The sequence below is a fragment of the Struthio camelus genome, chromosome 2 (genome assembly GCF_040807025.1).
Source record: "Struthio camelus isolate bStrCam1 chromosome 2, bStrCam1.hap1, whole genome shotgun sequence".
Taxonomy (NCBI): Eukaryota; Metazoa; Chordata; class Aves; order Struthioniformes; family Struthionidae; genus Struthio; species Struthio camelus.
The window spans coordinates 118,141,486-118,166,068 of NC_090943.1; positions in this window are offsets into that span (position 1 = coordinate 118,141,486).

Genomic DNA, 24,583 nt, shown 5'->3' on the forward strand with positions numbered 1-24,583 from the left:
TTGCCTTATTTGCCAGGTTAATTTTTAGCCATGCAGGATGATATCTTCATTGTTCTGACTGTATAAGATCAGTTAGGAAATATACTATGTGTTTACTAATTGTTTGTATTTTATATTGGCAGCCTTTCATAATTCCGTACAGTTTCCCCTTCTCAGATCTCCAACAATCTTAAAAAATCTTCAGTAGCGTGTTAAAATGATACAATTTGGGGATTTATGTGTTACATATCTTTGTTCTTTTATATGGGCTTTAAATTAAGCGTGTAGCTTAATATTTAGATTGTTTACATTTCCCAAGATGCGGTAGCTGAATTTATTCAGGACTGTAATGTAATAATTTATTTTTGAAAGTTTGATAACCACTTCTTTTGTTTTCAAATCTGTGTTATGTTTTCACCTTAGCTCACTGGCTAACGATTTTGCCAGGGATCATAAATGCTTCTTTGTTTCTCTTTCTCCTAAGATTTTGAAGAGACTTGAATGTATGCCTAATTGTCGTTTATGTCAAGTTACACATACCAATAAGCTGTTGTATGATCAGGGTCTTGACACATTTTCTATAAGAGAGGAAAACGTGCAAAAACATTCATTTTCAGACTAACAAATGTATAAGCAGGTAGCCTGGAAAAGGTGTGATGATGCGTATTTTCCTTGTGGCAAACACCCAGCCTATCCTGTGAATCATGGTGCAAAATGGTATGACCTAGTCCATATTATGAGTCAGTGGTTGTATGTGAGGTCATTGAAAGTCTCCTTCCATCTTTCAGTGTCTCTGCTAGATCCAATGACTAGGGCATTAGCGTGGGACTTGACGGGGCTCGACTCCTTGCTGGGTAGCATAGTTCCCGTGTGATCTAAGGGCTCTGAATTTTGGGCCGTGACCCATTCACCTATCTCAGTGATGGGGCTGACTAACTACAAAGGTGGCAGGTGCGAGCAGCAATTACTTTGGTTCCACTGATTTTCCTAGTGTTGTGTATGTTGTAACGTTTTAGGTGAATCATTCAGTCTCATATTTAGACCTTCTAAATTTATCTAGGTCTTTATTTCTTATTGGTTGGCTTTTGCTTTGGGCTCATCTTCTCTGTAATTTTGTCTTCCATCTATAAAATAAACCTAACAATTTACTTCTTACAGAAATATCAGAAGATAAATGCATTGAGTTGTAAGGCATTCAGATACTGTGACAGGGGCCACGTAACAGGCTGGAGAGATTTCCTAGGATTCATTTCCAAGGATTCATCTTTGTGATAGCTAAAAAAGGAAAAGAAAAGAAAAGCCCTCCAAACAAAACAAAAAAAAGGAACTGAAAAATTGTTTCTCCTAGACTCTAAAATTAATCCTTGTTTGTAAGTCTTGGCCCTGTACTCCTATGCAGTTTATCAAATTAATTAAGAAAAAATGACTAGACTAATGCATTGAAACTCTAATGGCCACATTTATCTGTAATCTAATCGTGTTCACTTTTTCCTGTCTCTGGAAATGTTGCATGTTCTTGTTGCTGACCTTCAAGGTCTCATGTCTTCTGCTGCTGGAAGTCTGTGCATTGCTGTTCTTTAGGAATACTTGTGAAAAAGTAAGTTGGTTTTCCTTTGGCTTCCTTTTTCAAGAGAATGGTACTTTCTACAAGGTTTCTAGTTTTGTTTAACTGGAACTGGTTTGAATTTCTCTCTCTTCCCTTTATTTCGTCTGTACATCTATACAGTATTTAGTCTGTACGTCTGATTGTAAGAGGCATATTAATTATAGAGGCATTAATTGTCATGGCTAAATCCAGGACACTGAATATTATGATCCCTGCTGTAGGAACTGCCATTCGACACTTCTAATATTCATCTATATAATTTTACTGAGCTGTTTCTAGGTGACAATCAGTCACAATTATTTCCTCAAAACAGCTTCTTTGCAGTTTCAGGTGTTCTGGATTACACCTCAACTAGTAAAGACTTTTATTGTTACTCATTGCTTACTCATAAAATATTCAGTGACTTTAGAAGACCATTAAGATAATACCCAGTCTAGCAAAACACATCAAGTAGTTCAAGCAATTTACTGATCTGATTAATCTGCTATCCCAAAGAGTTAGGTTTGATTGTAAGTGTTACGAGGTGTCCAAGGAAATAGGAAATATCTCAAAGTTAGTTTGTTCTCAGAATTGCAGAGCAAGCTTTCTATAAAACTTCTATTACTATTTTATATGGGTATATATCTCTTTATAATATTAGAAAATGTTTTCATTTACGTTTAGGTAGTTACTTATTTCCAGGTGATTCTTCCGGAAACACTCAGATGCCTACCTATAAAATGTTAGCTGTACGTTCCTATTAACGAAATGTTGAAACATTGAACATCTTTAAGTAAAAATGACATCTTCCTTGAAACAGGTTTACCAAGTTTCTGAGTTTATGACCAGATGTTTGTGTTCAGCTCCATTAGACTAAAGAGTTTACATCAGATGTAAACCCACAGAATTATAGTTAGCAATGGGTGATTTAAAGTGACACTAGTCAACTTGATTTTTTTTTAACTGTCTAGTTAAAAATATTGAAGTTCATAATAGGGTACCTTCTAAATAAGTCAAGACTTCCTTTAAAAGTCTTTGAAGACATATACTCAAGGATTTTTTCATGTTAAAAGGAGACTGGTAGTTGCTCAACCATTAAGAACTGAAATGATACAAAAGAGGAGACTGTAATTACTAGTGAAATTTTATAAAGTATTTTTTCTGTGTGCTTTCATATATGCTATTTCATCTAAGTTGATAATATACCTTAAAATGAACAAGGCTATGTACCATATTCTAGTGATATAGCCTCAGTTTCAGCACTATACTTAGGGGGGTTAGGGTTTGGGTTTTTTGTTTTTGTTTTTTGTTTTGGAATGACTGGCCATAATTGATGGTTTTTCCCACAATTTGAAGTTGAATGAGATAATTTATTAGTTCTCTTTTTTCTTTTGTTACTGTACTACAGTAACTGTGCTTTTTGATTACTATATCCCTTCTAAGATTCTATAAATTGGAGGAAAATTTTGCCTCTATTAGTATTTCATGAATAGGACAGTTCACTTTGCAACTCTGTCTTATGCAATTATTTCAGTGATTTTTTTGTACATTTGAACCTATGACCAAATCTGGAATTTTTGAATGTTTCTGGTAACAAAAAAGAAGTCCAAGATGCTTTTTGATAGCATTTTTTTGCCTCAATCAGGCAAAAGACATTTGTTGCTGGAAGATTTTAACTTAAGCAAGAATAGCTAAAAAGATTCTAAAATAAAATATCTCTGTATTATTTGAATAGATTAGGTTAAATGAAGGTGTCAAATAGTCAAAATAAGATGTATGTAAAACACTGTAGTTAATGATCTTTATTTTTTCACCAAAAAGTTATAGATTCTGTCACCAAGTGAAAGATGCTTAGCTAGAATTTGTGGTTACCTACGGATATTAAGGTCACAGAATCAAATTTACCGTTTCGAAAATCTCTTAACAAGCTACTCCACCATCTCCAAACCCATTTCCTTACAAATATACATATAATCTCTTTTTAATAAAAATGTAATGAATAGATTCTGTTGGAGAAAAATGGATTAACAGTTATTTTTTCACAGTGGCTGAATTTCCACTGAACGCTCGAATCAAGGTATGTAGCGGCCAATTAACAGATACATCACAAAAAATACCAGTAAAATTTTTCCTGCACTTTTTTCAAAACATGCACCAATCCTGATTTTCTAAAGATGTTGGGATATCCCTGATCTTCCTCTTAAGAATGTTAATTATTGCTGACTATCATCATTTCCTGTATTTTATGCAGGACACTTACGTACTAGAAAACTGTTCTAATTCAGTTCATAGGTACCCTAATAGTCCTCATACCTGAGGTGGAAGTAAACCAATGATAGGTGAAAAAAGGGTTAGGGTTAGGGTTTTTATGGTAACATTCTGAAAGAGGAAGCGCAGTTCCTGAATAGTCAAAGGTATAGCCTTTAAATGAGTTAACTTAGTTGCTGTCTGAGAGAAGTTAAATTGAGTCTCCGAAATATAAGGCAGGGTAGGGGAACAAATGGCAATAAAGAAGCTGAAAAAGCAAAGGGGAAGATCCTGTGATAAAAGGAATATCCTGAAATCGGGTCCTACAAATGGTATATGAAGAGGAATCTGGAAAGCCTTCCCAAGGAGAAATGATCTTACACAGTGTTGCTAAAATAGAGAAGAAAGCCTGTTGTCAGAAGATTGCAGTTTGACTTTGAAGGTGATGCTGTGAGTTTTTGCCAAAGTGTATAAATAGAATTATTTCAGCAGGTTAGTGACTTTTCTGTATTCATATTTTAAGAATAAGAGATTATTTACAGACCTAAAATAGTCCAGATTTAATTGGAGAGTTGTGTAAAATGCTTGGCTACGAAAAGAATGAAATGGGCTTGTAGGATTTTGTATATTATGACTTCATGACTGCCAAATGTATTGCATATTGCAAAAATTTACATGCAAACTTACACAGTAATTTTTTTTATCTACTTTCTCTAATTTGCACTGCTTAAACAAAGTTTTCTGAAACACCTATTGCAGATACAGACTTATTGGCAGATGGTTTCTCCAAACTGTCCCACCTGACTATTGAGCTTCTCACTTCTGTTCTAGAAGATCTGGGCCCACCAGAAGTCTGAATATGGGTTTTAATGATAAAAGCAAATTAGATGTGGAGTATAAAAGTTGGTGGATGTTTTTAAGTTCTATTTTCTCCCACTGCTCACTCTCCTTTTCTTTATTTCATTATTCATTCATTTATTTATTTACCATTTTGTCCTGATGTTACCTTTTATTTCTTTTTGAAACATTCACGTTCTCTCTTAATTCAAAGTGATTCTGCTTCCTAGAGCTGGATTAGCAGGCCTGTGAAATCAATAAATTCCTCAGCATCTGGGCCACTGGAAACTAATATATTCCAACAAAGTCCAGCATAGCCGGAGCCTATTAGCAGGGTTGTTAGCTCGTGGTTAAAGCAACGTACCCCGAAATGTCAGGCAGCGGGGCTGTTGCCGAGAGGTAATTAGGAGCAATTAGCAGGTCTCCCCGCTGGGCAGATCTGCTCATACCTTTTCCCTCCCTCCCTCCCCTTCCCCCCAGCTGCCGCTGCACGGCAAAGAGTTGCGGCGGTGATGTTTGCCTGAGTGTGTGTCGGTGTGTGTGTGTGTCCGTGCGGGCGGCTCGGCGGGGCCGCGCTGAGCCCCCGGCCCCGGTGCCGGTGCCCGCCCCGCCGGAGCGGTGCATTGTGGAGGAGGGAGCCCGGCCGCCGCCGCCGCCGGGAGCTGTCCGAGGTGCTGACTCGCCGCCGCCGGGAGCTGTCCGAGGTGCTGGACCGCGCCGCGCTGCTTCAGCCCGGCTGCCGGCGGCGGGCGCTGCCCGGGCGGCGTCATGGTGTTCGCGCCAGGTAAGGTCGGCGCCGGGGGTGGCGGCAGCCTGCTGCCCCTGCCCGGAAGGTCACCCACCGAGCGGGAGGTCACCCACCGGGGCCGTGAGGGGAATGCTGCTCCAAGGGCCGGAAGAGGCGGGAGGCAGCAGCCGAACCTGGGCTGCTGCGTGGCAGAGACGGATCGCTTCAGAGAGAGGGGGTTAGCTGAGGGTGCGCTCTGCTGAGGAGCAGGAGGCTGTGAGGCTGCCTCTGTAGCTCCTGTCCGGGTAAGGAGCTTCTCGTGCAAGCATGCGGTCAGCTGTGCATAGACTGTGCAAGAGCACCAGGGAGGTGGCCATGGCCTGCCAGTGGGCCCCCCATGCTGCAGAGGCTGTCGATGAGGCAAGCTCTGAAATCGATTGAGTTATTTTATAAATTACCATCTTTTCCGCATTCTAAAGTATATTAATGGAAGTGAAAAGGAAGCTTGTTCAGGCCAGTCCTACAGTAGTTATTGGAGCAAAATTGAAGACTCCAGCAGGAGCCCACAATGAAAGCAAGTCCACCTCCTGTAAGGGTGTAGGATCTCTCCTGTGAGGTATAGATAAATCCTGTAGAAGAACAGAAACTGCAGAGAAACTACATTGATCTTGCTACATTCTACTCAGAAACCGGAAGTCTTGTTGTTCATAAAGGGATGAGATGCCCAGTATCTCTGGGATATGAATGTAAGTTATACATAACGTCTCAGGTAGCGAAATGTCTTGCTTTTGACTACTCATCTACATATAAAGATGTATAGCTGTCACTAAAAATAGTCGGCCAGCTGGAGAGGAAAAAAAATCTGCAACCTGACAATGAATAACCATTTAAAATCTTTATTTTGAAAAGTTAGCAAAAGTTTTGCCTGCTTTTGAAATTTCATATCCAGTTTGTGAAAGGACAAGAATCCAAAACGTTTAGAAGGCATCATACAGTCATTAAAAAAGCAACGTTGCGGTTGACTTTGTTAACAACTGAAAGTCCACATCTTTTGAGAAATTAATATCCTTTATCAACAACCAAAATGTTCAACTTATCTCTCAAGCTGCCTAAGTTGCTGGCTAATTAGATGCTTTCCCAGATAATCTGTCTTGAAAATCAAGGGGTCAAATTGTTTACCTTAATGCAACCAGCCAGTGATTTTTGTAGTACACCTTTCAGTATTACTGGCTCTCTTTTGAACTCCTTTTATCTCACAGTTCAGCTGCCTGTCACCATTAACCGTGTTCACTTTGAAATGCACCATGGGACTGGAGTACTGCAAGAAGACATTACCACTAAAATGATGAAAATACACACTTTTTCCCCCAAAAAGGCTAACAATGAAAAAGCCCCAAATCTCATTAGTAGCTACATAAAATATTCTTTTCACATCTCTAATCCGTAAAGAAAAAAAAATCTGTCTTGTGTAATCATTCTTCTTCAGTCTGCTTTTACATAAAGAAACACCAGCGATTTCCTTGCAAATGTCATAATATACATAGGGTAACAAAACAGAAATTTATAGAAGAGCGAATAAAGCAATTAGAGGAGCTTGACAATCTATTGTATTCAGGAAGAGCAAGGCTGAGTAGATTGGATTTTTAATCACTTTTCTTCACTGTGAATCAGTCTTGGCATAATCTCTTTTTTAGATTAAAAAAAAAACAAAAGGTTTTTGTAAATCTTTAACATCTTCATAGTACCTACGGAAATATCATATAGGAATCCTATGAAGCTGAGTTTCATTCTTTGAGTCCACTTTCTGATTTTATCTCGTTGTAATGAATGACCTCATTTTCTATTTCATTTTTTTTTTCCATGGGGAAGGGGAAGGAGGTATGTTTGTATAACTATAAATGGTCATACACTATATGCTTTAGTTTCAGAATGACAAACATGCTTCCAGAAAAAATAATATTCTATATCTTGTTCAGCTGAAGACAAGAATAGTTTTGTGTATGACTTAGGTGATGCTATCTTCCTCAAGGTAAAGGATACATTATTGCAGAGCACTGACTTAAATGTTTTGTTCATAAACTGTTAAGCAGAGGAAATCTACAGAGTTTAAATAAACTTTTTAAAAGGTGAAATCAATTGGCTATTGTCTGAATAAAGATTTTCTGATTAATATTCAGTTCTTTCCCCTAAATCTGATACTTGACTACTATCAAAAACAAACAAACAAAAAACTCCCCAAAACAAATGAAAAAAAAGGCCTAGATATTACTGGGCCAGATGGGTTAGAATTGTTACACAAAGATTAATATTTAGAGTTCAAAAGAAAACAGGTCATTATGGACAGTACATTGCTGTTTCCAGGTATGCAAAAGGCTACTGTTCATGTGATCTTTCTTCACAATCACTTTGAGTCTTGATTTAAAGGGCTATATCAGCTGCCAAAAGGGGAAAAAACAAATGTGAAAAGGACATTTTCCCTTATTTGATTTAATCTGATTGGTGCTTCATTGCAGTTTGCTGCACTGGTTGACTTACGGTGAGCTGGTATATAGGAAATATAATGCTAATGCCATCAAACATCTGGGAATGCATTCTGTCCGGAGGATTCTCACATGACGTAGCTGTTTATAGCACTTTCCTCAAAAGGGGTATGATACATGTAATGGACATGTGAACTGAGTAGCACACAGTAAAGTTTAGCTTTTTTTACTCTCCCTAAATTGAACTACTTTAGTAGTAGACAAGTAGTAGGCAAGAAAGCATTACTTATCATTGCATGTGAGGAGGAGGTATGGATGGAACTGCAGTAGGGAAGCATGAAATTCCTATGTTTTAGATTAGGCCCTAAAGTAAAGCTAAGTCATCATTGCTGAAATGACAGATTTTTTTAGGAATCTTAAGAAGATAATGGATTCCAGGCTTTAAAAACCATCTCTGCCAAATTAGCTTATAAAAGATTGATTATTAAAAGTAATCCCCCAATGTAAATATCTATCTTTATAAGGTCACGAACAAAGAGTTGTTAAAACATTTCACTGTCCTGAAGCATCAGCAAAAGTTATGAAAAGATGACTTTAGAACACGGCAAGCTGTATGCTGTTACCCCATCACTAACTTATAAAGGATCGATAAGTTCCAGTATCAGGCCATCTACCTGATCAACAAAGATTTTATTTTTAAGTGAACATATAAGATTTAATAATAATTTTGAATGTTGCTAATCAGCATCATACTGCTTTCTTTGCAAATTACTTTTAGTCACTTCAACTAAAAACGACCCTGGGCATTTTATGTGCTTATTTGCAACGCCAAAACTTTTTCATGTCTTCAGGTAAAATAATCATCAAAAAGTAGTTATTTCAGCTTCTCCTGAACAAGAGGAGTACAAAGGTGTCTATCAAATTCTAAGGATGTTCTGTGACCCAATTATGGACTTGTAGCACTCTAATATTTGTGTCTTAAATCTCTGCCTTCTGCATGCTGACATAGCACAAAGTCAGCTTGCATTCTCAAAATGAGCTTCAGAATAGAGTTAGAAACCTATGAAGGATATATGATATGCCTAATAGATTTCCTAAAAAAACTATCTCATTAGAATGTTGATTATGTGATTATTTTTAGTATGTATTGAGAGATTACCAAATTATCATGTCTCATCATTACAAGTTATTATTTTTTTTCCCAGCCAGTACCATACCAGATTATTTTGTTAAAATATTATTTTTGTCTAAAATACCTTTCATAAAGGAATCAGTCGGAAGATGTCGAGAAAGGTTGCATTGTTACATTGGCAGTTTTGAATTGTGTGATTTCGATTTCATCTCTTAGATAATTCTTGTTATTTTTCTGGGTAATTTAAAGAATTCCTCCTTACCTGACATTTTCTCCCTGACTAGGAATTCACTTGCTGTAGTCATGACCCTGCAAGCTCAAAAGAATGAGGTAGAAGAGGCAGAACTTGCTTTTGTATCAAACTAAAAAATGCCTTATGTTAATACCTTATATTAAATACCTTATGTAAAAAAAAAAAAAAAAAAAAAAAGTGAACACACTTAAAACTTAAAGACAATTAGATGTTAGAGAAGTCAGAATATTCCCTGTTCAGCACCTTTTTTCTGCAGCAACTACAGTAGCTTTCAGCAGCACAGCTGTTCTTAAAATTTTTACACTAAGAACATTATAGGAGACTTACATAATGACACTGAAGATCAGATGCATATCCTGTACCAAACACTTTAGGAATCTCATTAAACTGCAATTGAGGACATAGCAGCTGCACATTTAAACAGATGTGCTTGCTTGTCTGAATAGTCATGATCTTCTCTGAGAGAAAAGCTGGGAATGCTACAGTATGTTGTGGGATGTGATGATATGTAACTTCTTGATGGCCTTTTTTTTGTTGATATTAGAGTTACAGGTAGTGTGGAGAACCCCGCCTGCAATGTACAGATCAAGACACTAAAGGAGGGATGTGGTAATAAAAGGAAAAATTGATACTAATAACTTTGCTTCTCTGAAGATAAGGTCTTGTGGAGTTTCTCCAGTGTGTGCCTGGTGTGGCACTATGCGACTCTCAGTTATGAAGAGTCTTTGACCCATGAGAACAACCACAGTAAGGCAGAGCACAGTCCTCATCCTTGTTAGGTGTTGTACTCATCCTTGTTAGGTGTTGTACAACCTTCTGTTAATGCTGTAAGTTCTGAATAAAAATAGCTTAGTGTCTTTCAAAGGTTAAAAAACAAAAGAAAGAAAAGCTAATATAACGTTTAAGAGTATATACCTGTAGGATTCTTGCTCTTTAGCTTTGTATTGACAAAGTTATGTCATGGATATATTTCACAGGCTTTGGGCGAGATTATTTTGCAGAACCAATGCAATTTAATATAAAGGTTTTCTTGCCTAGAGTTTGTGATGGCTGGTAGTGAAGCCATATGTGAGCATGCAAGCTCATTCCCCAGAAATGCCTGAATGTTTTTGCCTTTAAGAGCTCTCAGTTATATTTCGAGGTATTCTCCCCTGGATGAAAGAAATCACATAGGAGACCATTTCTTCTCCTGTTTCATTGAGAAAAAAAAAAAATCTTTCCTGTGCTGACCTGTCCCTAATGATGCATTGATCTTTCCAGTGCTGTGGAACTCCACTGATAGATCTCATTAGTGGAGAGAATAAGTGTTAGTTCATAGATATTCAGAACTGTGATGAAATTAGGAAAATTAAAAAGTAGTCAACAATACTAGATGGAATATTACTTTGCTTAAAGTATGAGTCAACCCATGCACATAGTGTTAAAGACTGGCATAGCATTTACTTCTTCAAATTATTTTGACCAGGAATGAGGGTGTATGCTATGACAAGTGGGGATGGCACTTTTCACTTCCAGATCACTGGACTGAATCCTACTCAGGTTAGCTGTGAAAGGAACTCACAGCTTTTATGATGGCTTTGTAGTGGCCTATATCGAATGAGTTGTTCTTAGCCTGGAGGCACAGGGCGGGGTTATCAAATCACACAGACGGTCATTATTAACATCCTTGCTGGCACTGTGTATGGTCTCCATGTACTGAGCAGTGAAGTCAAGCAGTGAATGTGCAAAAGTAATGAGCTACACTGACCTCTAAAGTTTATCCCTCCAAGTCGTTATTCTTCTAGATGAATTGCTCTGTTGTACTTGTTATAGGTATAAATAATATGTCTGATTCCAGCCTTGTAAGCTGTAACGTGATAATGAGAATTAAATCCACTAACTAGAAAATGCAGTGAAAGGTAGATTTATTCATGTGCCTTCAATCTTATCTATTAAGGATTTTATTAAGGATACAATCCATTGTATCAAATTTGCAAATACTAAGTTAAGCAAAAGCTCTCTTCAATAATTTCTATATAGGCTCTCTGAAATAACCTGATTAGTGGTTATACATTTCATGGTATGCTCTTTATCTAATAATCTGCAAGCTCTTACAAGAATAAGATTTATTATATTTCAAGGCATCGTAATTGGAGCAGAATGTTTACTGATGCTAGCAGAAATGAAAAGCTGACCTAAATAGCAGCAAAATGCTTCAGGTTCCTTTAGAAAGCGTTGCCAGTGAAGTCAAGGCAGGTGAGCTCTGTGTTGTTGTCATCTGACCTTGCAAATCCCTGTAGTAATGTTATCAGAAGCTGCTGTCTTCCTTCTTCAAGAGAGTCTGAAATTTTCCCCGTGAAGAAGTAAGTTCAGTTGTATTCTACTCAGGTATTTCTCTAATGGTACAGTAAAGGTAATCTCCTGTGGAATACTTGCATTTTCTTCACTTTTTAATATTCATAAATGATATAATGACACTGTATTTTTTAATTGGATTAGTGAATGCACTCACCATCTGTCAGTGTGGAAGGGATGCATATCTGTTATTACTTCTGTTAAATACTCACGGATTACCGTTCCTTTTGTCTTGAATTAAGTTTTCATAATAGAGTAGAAATTATTTCTCAGAAAAGTAAGAGAATTGAGATACAAGGGAGGAAAATAGGGTGCCATGTTATTCTATTTCTGACAGCACCTATAGGGAATCTAGCAAGACTACAGCAATGAAGAAACCCCTGCTTTTCACTCTTTGAAGGTGCACTCTAAACTTACATAATCTTTGATTTACTTTCTGTTGTGATTTTGCATATATGTATGTCTGTGTGTGTGTGTGTGTATATATATGTGTGTAAATATATATACATATATATAAAAACCTGAATTTCTAATAGCCTTTGTGTATAGTTTTCAAGCCCTGTTCCCATTCTAAAATAAGCAAGCCACTTTTTCTAGACTGTTTTGCGTGTGTGCAAGTGCAGGTTTTTCTTCCTTTTCTGCTTTAAAAAGAGAAGGAAGGGTTCTCCTGCAGCTGAGGTTTAACTACAGAGTTTTTGATATTAAACTTTTTGTGTAATCTGATATAAATTGAAATATCCAGACATAGCAGAATTTTATCATTGATTTGCTAGTCTTTGACAAGTTACATAACATCTTCCCTACCTTCTACTTGTATAGAAAGATTAGGTTCCAATATCGCAAATTTATTTAAGCTGTACGTGGTTCAAGACCAACAAACACAAAGCATTGCAGAAGTACAAAAACTTACAACAACTAGCAAAATAAACCATTCGTAGTGGACCATGGCTCTTTTAAAGAAAATCCTTTCACTTATGATATATAATGGTGGATAACAAATACCATCTAATACATAGTAAAGTTATGTATTTCAGTGGGGATTTGTGTGGCCTAAATGTCAAATAACTGTCTGTACCTAATGTTTCCTTTTCTGGTCGGAATCTCTGAGCACTGAAGCAGTAGAAAGTCACTGGGAATGATCACTGGGATGGAATATGGGCCAGCTGTATCTGTGCTTTTGTGCCTCTTCACAGCTAATTCTTTCATATCTCTTTCTTCCTCTACCAGAATTCGATGCAGAGAGATTTCTTATTTCAGTATTTGAAGTGTGTCCACTAAAAAATTGTAGAGATGAAGAGGATTTAGGCTTTTCATTAGCTTTGGAGCAGCTGGTCCCAGATGTCCTCTATGAAGTATCTTATTTTTAATTCACTGAACTCAGAGTAAAAAATCCTCCTCAACTTAAGTTAGCCTATCATATTAGATCCAGCAATTTTCCTTCTGAGACCCAAATTTGAATACTGAATTTATGCCACAGGCATATTTTTGACTAGTAACAGAATAATTTTTTCCCAAAGTTTCTTATAAACCATTATTTACATATGGCTGAATATTCAGTGACTGCAGCTGCTTTGAACGATATCCAGTCTTCAAAGATGAAAAAATATAGTCCTTAAAGAAAAAAATTATTGCTATAAGCAATTAATCTGTCTAGTCAGTAATGGCAATGTTCTTAAATATTTATTCTTGGCAAATCACCTAGCCTATATGGACTTTCAATATTCACCTAGAAGATGTGTACATTGAAGAGTACACCCTGTCTTTAGTTAACCTTAGTAAAATTTGGTAAGAAAAGCCTTAAGAATAGATAAAGTATCTGTAGATCGCAACAAGCCCATAATCCTAAGAACACTAGAAGCTTTCTTTTGGCTGCCATATTTCGAGTAGCCTGAAAGAATTCACAGGAGACTTTAAGAAGATCATTTTGATACAGCAAACAGACCAATGGTACTCCTACATATTCTTTTCACTTCAAAAAGAGAAAAACTTCAGCAGACAAAATTATGAAAGCTCAGGTTAGATAGAACTAATGTATGGATGTAAATGCATTAAAAAAGATGATGGGGTATTACTTTGGAGGTAATATTCTCTCCTTTGGGACGGTTTATCTACATTTCCGATCTTCTTTTTCCCCCTTCCATCTCTGTTCCTCTGAAGTGAATTTGTTTGCAGAGCCGCAGGGTGTTTTCTGCTTCTTTCTTATCCTTTGTTTTCAAGAGTAGTCTGGGCTGAGCCTCTTCCTGATACAGATGAATTCCTCTTCCATGGTCTTTACATCTATATTGATGTAAAGGATGTTACTGTTAATTACTACAATACATATTTATGTTATGCCACCGCAAACTTGCCAGGTTCTTCAATTTTTTGAAAGAACTGTGTTTATTATCACTATTTGGGCAATATCCTGTAATTTCTTCCATGAATACAGCTCCTGTGCATCTACACTGACCCTTGTGATAAAGGCGTCTCGTCGTAGTCCAGCTTACCTATACTTCCATTCCAGTGCAAAATTTCATTAGTAATGTCAGTTGGATTATATAATTTATAGTAGTAATAGGATTGAAATAGATTTACTAAAGAGCAATATTTTTGCTGAATTGTCTTTCAAACTTAATTAAGCATGGAAAAAAAATAATGCTAATATTGCAATGCTGCAGAAAATAGCATTATGGTTAACCAATAAGTATTCCAATTTAATGCAATATGTTCATAAAATAAGTAGTAAATTTTCTCATTAGCTGCATAATGCGGTGTAAAAATGAAGAAAGAATGTTTGATTCATGGCTCTTTCAGCTTCTGAAATTTTACATCAATTAAAATTATAGCTAAGAGAGGGGAATGAATTCTTGTGTGATTGTGAGACCTAAACTGCTCAAAGGTAAGTTTAGAAGAATATGAATTTTGTCATTAGTTTTAAATATGGTTAAGCTCAAAGCTGTTTACAAAAAAAAAAAAAAATCCTTATTCCAAAAGAACAACTTTACTGGTATGCATTTGCTGGAATTAAATTGTATTTGTTATTCCTGTGAAACAGTACATAAACTTTTTATCCCTGATGCACAGCCCTTGGGATTCATGGAACCTGCCATATAAGCTAAATTGTTTTGTTCAAATGCAAAGTTTGTGTTGTGCCACACAGTGGACCTTACCTGCAGAAAGACATGATGAGCTGTATAACTGTCACATGCTTTGATGGCAACAGTGGAATTGAAACTGAAGGCATTCTTTTTCTCCTGGGAAAAATAATAATGTCGCACAGCTGAGGAAGCAGAAGGAATAACTTCAGGATAGTAGAAGTTTGCTGAGACAATAAAGTTGGATGTTCATTCATGGTCGTGCATGTGCATGCATGACTAATATCTTTCAAAGAGTCCAGGATAAACTATTTCTAGTCCATGTTCTCCAAGAGTCTGAAGTTCTTTCCTATCACTTCTTATCCACCATTTTGCCCCTGCTTTCTCTCCATGTGAGAAACGCTGCTTCTGTTTCCTGCAAAATATCTGATTCTGTATCCCCTGGAAAGTATTATGTTCCCCCTACAGTTCATTCCAGGCTTCAGTGCGTGTGTGAGGGACTTACATTTTTGTAAGAGCAAGGTCACACCTTGGGCAGTTCAGCTTCGTGATTATACTCCCAAAAATTCTGTGCAAAGGTATGGCAGAGAACTTAATGAACTGCTGACTCAGGGTGAAACACTGCAATACAACCAGTTGCTGCGTATTATTTAGTAGGAGTGGTTATAAGCCATGTTAAATTTAACTTGTAGCAAACTGAAAAGGAAAGGGTGCAGGGGATATCAACAGAAAGTATGGGATATCACTTTGATTGTGGGCCTGGAGAGGATGTGACTCATAATGCTTTGAAGAGAGTGACGTGTGTAAATGAGAACGCGCCCATGTGCAACCAGACTGAGGCTTTTCTTCAAGATTTAATCTATGGTAGCCTCAAACTTCTATAGTGTTAGATATGCCCTCCCACCCCCAAGCTATTATTGTCACTATTTATTGCATTCTGACTTAGATGGTCAGCAGAAGCTGCCAATGGCTTCATTGTTCATGTCACCCCAGGCCAATCTCTTTGACTTTCTCCATATCCAAAGCCAATTAGCTCTTGTTTCCTGGCTTGCTATCATCTTTGGGTCTTCTGCCCAAAAACATATTATATGGATGTAAAATTGTTAAGAGTTCATCTGGACTTCTTTATTTTCTGTGCATACCTAAACCATTAGAGGCAGGGCAGAAATAGTCCAGAGCTTTTGGGTAAGTCTCCCTATAAAAATCTATCAGTATTTGGTTTGTTTTCTTAGCACATTACCAGCATCATCTAATGAGCTGGAGCTGGGCAGATGTAAGCAAGGTTTCATTTAGCTGAGTGGTGCTTTCAGGTAGGCTTTACTCTATGACAAGCAACTAAAAAACTCAGATAGAAATCACTGGAAAACTGTTCTTATTTTCATTTGGGTGTTGCTATGGATGATCTTCTAAATGTAACAACATGTGAAGTTCGGATTTTGTAGACTGAGTGGGAAGAACTAAATAAATCATGAAGTGTCCCTAGAGAAAGACAACTGAGTAATTTTCAGGGCCACTATGGTTACTGACAGTATGTTTTAACAACAAATTCTGATTTTTATGGGTAAAAGAAGATGGGATTTGGCAAATTTTTCACATTTTTATGTAACCTTATGGCCCATTCCAACATACTTTCCGGTACTTACAATTCAATGTTTATCCATCCTTTTTGTTAACAAATACTCTTTTGAACACCAGCTGGAGTTGTCTGGTCTTTTTCAGCCCAGCAAGAAACCTAATTCATTCCGTAATAGAAAGTGCATTCATATTTGAGTAATAGAGGAATATCTGTACTTTACCGTTAAGTGACACTGAATTTTACCCAAAAAACACTTACCAAAGAGTGGAACAAAGTGAATAGGGGAAGCTGATTTTGCCAAGAATTCAAGTGGTTCCAATCTGTCAGCATTTCCAGCTTATAACATGTTTTTTTTTAGGTTTTTATGGTTTTAGCATCTTAATCTTAGACTAAATTTTGTCAGCTCAGTACCATTGTGGGTTTTTTAAAGTATTTCCTTTCAATAGAAGTAAACGACATTTGTATCTTACTTGTAAGCAAAACTTCTATAATATGTAAACAATAGAAGTAAGTATGTTTTTAAAGTCCCGTCAATGAAGAATTGGAGATCACAAATTATTTCTTTTTCTCACAAAGCAAGGTTTGATCGTTTTTGCTGGTGGTTGATATGGGCTCACAGAACTTTATAGTGTCTTCCACAAGATAAGTTGGTCATATTGCTTTACTTTTTCTGTCTATCTTAAATTTTTATGCAAAGGTCCTTAAAGAATGATGAGAATTTCTCACAACACCAGATGTGAACCTCTGCTAAAAGCAGCTGACCTTTAATTCACTCTTTCACTTCTTTCAATGCATAAAGAATTCTTAATATGTGGCTTAAAAACACACAATAAACTACAAATCCTGTTGAAACAAAATACTTGGATATAAAATACTTGAGTACAACAGAGTCAATTAAGAATAAACTGAAATGCTGTAAATATTCTGCAGTTTGGAAACCTTTAAAAGCAAGCCTAGTGGTGGAAATAAGTACCTAACAAGATTTCCCTTCACAACAGTCTACATTTTCCTAAATTCTAATAGGTGCCTATACCTTAATTCTGAAATTTCTCTTTTTATAGGTATATAAAGACAAGCTCTGAACACTACACACCATTTTTGTTGTCCTGCCAAATCATTTGTTTGTTATCAAAATACTTCTAAATACGAAACCACTTAACATGAACTACTCTTCTTCATTACCAAATGTCAGTAGTCACACTACATCACTCTGCTCCTCTCCAAATTTTAGCACATTTGTAAAACAGTAAAGCGTGCCTCATAAGAAATACATATTTGCTAGGTTACTGTTGATGGTGGTTTTTCTTTCTATTTTGCTTACAGCAATCAGAACATTTTAAAGTGTTTTTGCAAGTATCTCTGAAGTTAAGGATTAATCAATAGACATTTAATAAAATTTTGTATCATGAAGCCAACTGAAATTTCATGCTGACAGTGCTGGGGGAGGTGGGGAGAGGAGTTTTGGTTTGAATTAGAAGTAAGTAGAAAGGTTAAGGAAATGGCTTTCTTTGAATATAGTGGTGAAGGAGAATCTGTCAGACCTGCAAAATGAAGTCCCTTTTCCCCATCCAGAAGCACAGCTCAAGTTATAAAACTAAATATGTCATTCAAGAGCTGGATGAGAAAAAACTCCTTCCTCCTCATACTGCACAACAGGGATGTACTTGTTTCAGGTGTGGAGTCACATCAGTCTCTGAAGCTGGAAGTGGCTAGCAGAGCTATAGGAATCAAGATCTCCCCTTCATCCAGCCCTGTAGTGACGAGCACAGCTTAGATGCTTTCTACCTTACTGCATCATCTTCTGTATTAGCAGGTTTCCTACTTAGTAAACTGTTCCCAAACATCCATTTTTTTTCCTCTTCTTCTAGACTTCATGTGTTCACAGAGAAACCACAAATGCTTAATTCCTTTTCTTTGTGTGTCACTTGGCTCTGGCAGGTGAGAAGCCAGGGCCAGAGCAGGACGAAGTGAGGCTACAGAACGCCAGCAAGCAGATCGTGCAGACGGCCATCCTGCGAGCAGTGCAGCAAGTGTCTCAGGAGAGCCAGCAAAAGGAGAAGCGAACGCACAGTAGCATGAGTCTCCAGCTAGAAAGAGGAAAACTAACCAAGAAGCATGAAAAGAAGTAAAGTGTGGGATTTGTTTGTTGCAGTCCTCTTGTCCACAGTATTTTCGGCCTTCTCCTTAGTATCAGCTGTACTGCCAGTGCAATGTTACTGCTATAAAGCAAACCAAAGTATAATCAACACCTAGGTATAGAATAAAGCTGCAATAGTCCTCAGCTGAGAGATACTAAGTGCATTAGATGACTAACTCCATATTTACGCAGTGCCTCTTAACAGAAACAATAATCATTGCTATAGAAGTAGTTTCCAGCACAAGCTCTTACGCTATGGACTTATATTCCAAAGCTTCTATGTGCAATGTCTGTGTCAGTTCAACCGGCTGAACTCTTCTCTGAGTTATTGGGTTCACTGAGGTTTTCTTCACTGAAGAAACAGTTTACTGTTGAGGGTAGGGGATTGCTTTCAGACTGCCTTGAAACGCGAGTCTGTAATTTGTTTTGATTAAACACGAACTATGTGAAATGGCAGGATAAAGTGGATTTGGTAAGTTCCATGAATCAGTCTTGGTTTTTTTCACCCTAGAGGAAGAAAAAAAATTTAGTAAGACTTTACAGTGACTATGATCATGATCGTAGTTCTAGAATCTTTTTCTTTTTTTAAAGAAGTTAAAAGAAGTACTGAAGCTCTGGTCTACTTATTTGATATGCTTCTAAACTTCTGCGTAAAAATCACTTGTGCCTCAACTACTCCTTTTAATTTTCTTGTTATTGAAAGACACTTGTTATTGATGTGCTGGTATGCAGTTGTCTAGCTCTTCCTTCAGTTTTGTAAATTTGCTGTGGCTTGATTTACAGCAAGTGAACACTGGAGTGGCTTAAAAGAAGGTTTTGCATTTATTAATATCTTGAAGAATGGAAACATATTGTATCTGAATTCTGTCACGGTAGATATTTTCCAAATACTGGTGTAAAGTGACTCTAGATATTTGCAGTTGTCACGTAGATTCACCTTAAATAGCACTGCACTAAGCTGATAATACAGGACTTACCCTTTAAATGCTCTCTATAGCTAAAGAAATCCATGATATTTCAGAAAATACGAATTAAATAAATGTAGTTTTCACTTTCATGTTCCCTTACTGTAACGATGACTGCACTATCACACAGTTGAAATGAATGACAGTATATTTCATTCTAGAAATGGCTTGTAGCTCTACTTTAGCTCAATTCCTATAATAATATATCTAGAATATGGAGAAGCAGATGCGCAGGATCTGCGAAGAAGGAGACAAACTTTTGTAATTACTTTTCTATTCAGTGAGATGTTTCTCAAAGAGACTTTTTGGTTTAAGTAATTGACTATTACTTAGTGTGTCCTACTGCTTGTGTTAAACAATTTCAGGATTCTTTCTCATGGCTTGAGGCTTAGCTCATGAATAGCCACATACTGTAATATTAAGCCTCTGAATTCTGCTGGTTCCATTTTTTTTTAATGAACAGCCCTGACTCATACCAGATAATGATCTAGCTCAATCTTCTTTCACTCACTTAAAATGCAAAGAAAAACTCAACATGATTAAAGTTATTCTAAATCCTCCAATAATGAAAACTGAATTGGATTGCAAGTACAGTTCTTCACTTCTGTAGTCATTCTTACTGGGTGAATTTTCCCAGCAAAAAAAGTTTTGAAAAGTGGAAGTAGTGGCTCTCGAGGCATCTATATGTTTGTCATAATAGTCATTTTTTATCACTAGTTTCTTCATCAATTGATGTTAAGTCGGAGATGGCTCTTTTCTAAGCAGTCACTGCATCATTTTTTTCCAAGAGCCTAAGAAACAGATCAGGCACCAAGGTTCAGCTCAGAGGCTGATGGGCAGGCAAGTCCAGTGGCTGAGGGAAAGGAAGCCTGTTGGAGAGACTCCAAGGTGCAAAGTGATGTTTGCCATGGACTTGCTTACAGTTTAGCAGGAAAGAAAGCTGTAGGACAGCAAAATCACCATTCCTTTGGGATTATTCTACTTTTTTTTATGCTTTCTTCTCCCAGAATTTTGCAAGACGTCTTTCTTTTCTATGTTACTGTTAATCAACTTTTTAGTAATCTTATTGTGACCTGGAAATTTGTTTGCCTGTTTGAGTCTTTTAAACCATCATATAGAAAAAGAGTAACATTGAAAGTCAGTGAATCTAGGCTTTTGCAACCATTTTGCGTGAGCCTGTTCCACTCCTCCTCCCACTGTGCAGTTCTAGGTGCTCACTTTACCAACCTAGTCCTTTTTGACACACTGTTATTAAACAAGAAAATCATGCCCCTCACTTCAGCGCTGTCAGAAGTCTGATACTCTGGAGAGAGAAGAGGAGTAGAAAGTCTCATAGAGCCTTGAAGAAGCTTTCTGCAGTCTCCTATCAAGGAAAACCAAATAGTCTAGTGTAAATTGCACAGTCTTTCCTTAGAGCCAAACAAAGCCTCTCTGATCTATACAGTACCTATCTCTAAATTATGGCACACATTTAGTATCTCCTATAGACAAAGGATGTTCTGCACACCACCTGCATCCAGTAAACACAGCTGAGATCTGCACTATGTGTGTGAGAATTGCACAAAATCAAATTTGGCCCTTGGCTTCTTATATACTTACTAAATGGTGACGGCAAGTGTTTTCTGGTAACTTCACTTATATTTTCTGGAGAAAATAGACTAGAAGCTATTAGAGATGTGATGCAGGTCTGATTATGAATAAAGACAGTTTTAACATCTTGTATGTCTCTGGTTTCTGGTGTCAGAAGAAGGGAAGCAATGTTTAGACTCAGTAGACAATCTCTTACCAGGTAAGCAATGTGTTCGTGAAGTTCAGACTGTTAAACGCAACATTCAACAAAATAATTCATATCTTACCTGTGGGAGGCAATCAAATTGTTTCTATATGCATTTAAACTTGCCAACTTTTGGCATTTGCCAAGAGTAAGTAGAAGTACGCACAAACATGCAAAAATACATTTATTGAAACTGTTTTCATGAAGTAGAATCAGGTGTCTGTGGCTATCCTGCCCTATGCTTGCTATATTTTGATTCAGGGTGGATTACCACAATTTTTTTTTTCCTGTACTGGGACTAGTCTGTGTAATGTAATCACCTTCTATAAAGCAGCAAAACCTAAATGGAAATGTACATGGCCATAGAAGGAGTTGTAAGAGATCATTAAATACAACCATTCATAAGCTTATTGGTTCTGTGTGGTTACACTGGGAGTCCCTGCTCTAAAAATACACACACACACAAGTGTAATTTGGAAACAGCAATCTTCATTTTACCATTTCAGAAAAATAAAAATATTCTGTGACAGTGTAATAGTTAAGAATTGGAAATTCTTGAATATATATATTCAACAGCAAAATCATGCATCTAAAATCTTAATTGCAGTGTCTAGTCACTGGTGTCTAGCTGATATTTCTCAATGTCTTTTAGGCATCTGGGAATGTAGTAAGTCTACAATAGCAAGCACATAAAAATATCTATGTAGCTACTCCTGATGTGACATATGAACAGTATGAAATACGCAGAAGTTGTCCTTTACGTGTGTGGCTATGGCAAATACAGGACTTAGTGTAATTATTAAGGCTTTTCTAAAAAAGTTGGATCTAAATTTAGGGAAAGGATAAATGGACATAGAATCCATTTCTTGAAAGGATGTAGGATTCACTCTATTCTCTTGGTTACCACCTAGGTCTGATGAAGAAATGAAACTAATGAAGACCTTGATGTTGGATGCGGCCTAATTTCTCAGTTGGTTCCTGCAACACAGGCATCAACTTGTGCAAAAAGAGTTTGCAGGACTGAGGGGGAAAAGCTGAGCTTCTTCTGGTGGTATTGTCTTCCTCATAACCCCTGGAGATTCAAAAAGAAGTTAGCAGCAATACTGATGAAGCCTGGTTTCTAACGCACTGTGCTCATATTTGGGCTCTTTGGTGTCTTGTAAAAGATAAGCTCTGACAAAAACTTCTCCAGTTTTTTAGTTTTTCCAGAATGTGGGGATTCTCTGTGGTCTAATAAGATTTGAACTCATGCTGCAGTCTTTGAAAGGGACCAGAAATAAGGTCTCTTTTCTTTACCTCTGTAGCTACTTTCATGAAATCTATTGCTCACTGAAGTGTATAGGTTCTTCTATTTTTAAAGACCACTTTATCCCCACCAAAATTAGTCAAATCAGCTGAAAATTTCTTTAAGTATTAAGAAGGGATAAAGGATGATGCATGCAAGCTGTATTTTATTTTTTTTTGGCGAACACTAAGAAATAGATACATATTTTAAAGGCATTTGTTTCTAAGCTGCCTTTGTCGACCAGGCAGATTTTCTTTGTTTACTTAACATAAGCAGCTTTTCTTTTTTAATAACTTTTCCTCCAGTGACTTGCTACTTGGATTTTGTTTATGAGCTTGCTAGTTTTAACACTAAGATGTCAATAATTCTCTTTAGTTTGTGACTGATTAGTACCTCTCTGGAATTACGTGTTCCATCATGGTGTGGTTTTTGTTTTTTCTTTCACTAAATATTTCTTCAAGCTGAGTAGTCATAATAAATAAAGTTATAGAGCAAAAGAGAGATTTTTTCCATGGTTGTCTACAGCAGAGGCAACGTGGGGCAGATTATCACAAAAATTAAAACTATGACAATAACTGGGTGCAGGTGTCCTGCTCAAATACAGAAAGAGAAAAATAATTATTGTGCAAACTGGAAACTGAACCTACCCAAGCTGATTCTAAAGTGATTAAATAACTGATATCCCGGTAGCTTTAAAGAAAATGTTCTATGTGGGTTTTTATAGTTGAAACCTATTTAGAAACAGCAACTAGGGAAAACTGCAGTTGCTTAGTTTGTGTTATGAGATGGAAGGTTAGTATTACTGCATTGTTCTGAAGGTTTAAACGCTACCTCCTTGCGTCTATTCAAGATTTTGAATTGCATCCTTCGGCGGAATGACGCATCCGCTGCTACCTGAAGGGACTGAATAGCTGCTGTCCTTTGCACACATACATTCGTGTGTGCATACCCATCCCAGAAGAATACATCCTAGCTGCTAATTGTTATAGTAGATGCACTTGCCATATATTTGTTTGGTGAACACATCTCTTACTAATACTGTTTTCCTTTATTTCTTACACATGAAACAGCTCATTCAGAAAACCTTCAGCTGCAAGATGAACTATGAAAGCCATCCGCTTCCAGAACAGAGGAACTGAATATTATAAAAAAATCTTCCTTGTCTCATGGGTAGGATCTTGACCCTCTCCCACAGCTCGCTGGATGTGTTTATTTCCAGGGAGGACTACTATGCTAGCCAGTGCTCCCCTATCTTCTGTTGCTGACAGACTGCCCATAAAGCAGTGATCTTTCTTCTTGCCTTCCAAGGCAAAAACTGTCCCTAGGATGCAGTTTGCCCTGATTTGTGAAAGGTCTTTCCTAGGTCTGTCTAGCTTCAGATTTCCAATGGACCACGTTTCAGTGTGTGTGTGTTCTCCCTCACACACTGCAGTGAAAGAGCAGACTTTCAGATCTGGAGACCGGCCATGACACAGATAGATAAAATACTTTCCCTGGCATTCCACCAGCTGAGGAAGTTTGCATACTTGCTGTCCGATACCCTCAAGTAAAACATCTGTGTTATCAGCTCTTGTAATACCGCCCATTATACTCCTCAGAGCTACAGACACTTTTATGCAGCTGCTTTGTTTTCATGAGCATTAGATGCTTCCTAGATGCATAGGCAGGAAGAGGGACAGTCCCACTGGTCTCTTCAGTTTGAGTCCCTGAAGCTGCAGTGAGCAACAGAAGCTGCAGCGTCTGGGTAAGTGACCCTTGATGCTGAGCTGCTTTTATACCTCTTCTCTTCAGCTCATATAGTTATTTATTTTCATTTATTCACTTCCAAACAACAGCCAAATCCAATGGGAAAGCCAAAGAACAGAGGTACCAGAGAGCACTCCGACTGTGTCCTTGCAGGCCCTCAAATTTAAAGGAATCAGCCCAGTGTCATCTTCCCCTCAGATAAACAGGGTGAAAGAATGAGAGCCTGCAAACTTCTGTATTTCCTCAGCCCTTGTGAAACCAGGATGCCACCTAGTCAAGAGGTGTGGAGGCACACAAACTCTTCCTTCTATTTTCTAAGGCTAGCTTCAGACATCAGTGACTGAGACTGAAAACAGCTTGTTCATCACTTGTGCTTAGGGGAGCTGGATGGGATACAGCAGGCACATCTCAAACCAGGCTCCAAGGTGCAAAACTTTGAGGAAGGCTCTGGG